Below are 439 nucleotides of genomic sequence, written 5' to 3' on the forward strand. Positions count from 1 at the left end.
AGGAGGAGGAGGAGGAGGAGGAGGAGGAGGAGGAGGAGGTGGGGAAGGAGGTTAGGGGAGGAGGAGGCGGCCCGGCCCGGCCCCGCCGCCTCCTGATTGACTCCCAACTTTCCGCTCCTCCCTCGCATAAACTTTCCCGTCGCTGCGCCTGGCTCGGTGCGCGGTCCCGGGAGCCCGCCGCGCTCCCCGCATTCCTCCGCCCGCCCGGCCCGGCCCGGCCCCGGCCCCGCTCGGCTCCGCCGCGGCCTCCCCGCCGCGCCCCGCCCCGCCCCTTCCGGGACGAGGCCACGCCCCTTCCCGCTAAAGCTCCGCCCCGGCGGAGGCAGCGCCGAGCTGGACACGCCCCTCTGGGAACAAACCACGCCCTCTCCGCGATAACCACGCCCCTGCGCGCACAAGCCACGCCCCTCAGCTGTCAATCAAACGCTCCACCGTTTAT

This window comes from Passer montanus, unplaced genomic scaffold (genome assembly GCF_014805655.1).
Source record: "Passer montanus isolate IOZ18808 unplaced genomic scaffold, ASM1480565v1 scaffold1467, whole genome shotgun sequence".
Lineage (NCBI taxonomy): Eukaryota > Metazoa > Chordata > Aves > Passeriformes > Passeridae > Passer > Passer montanus.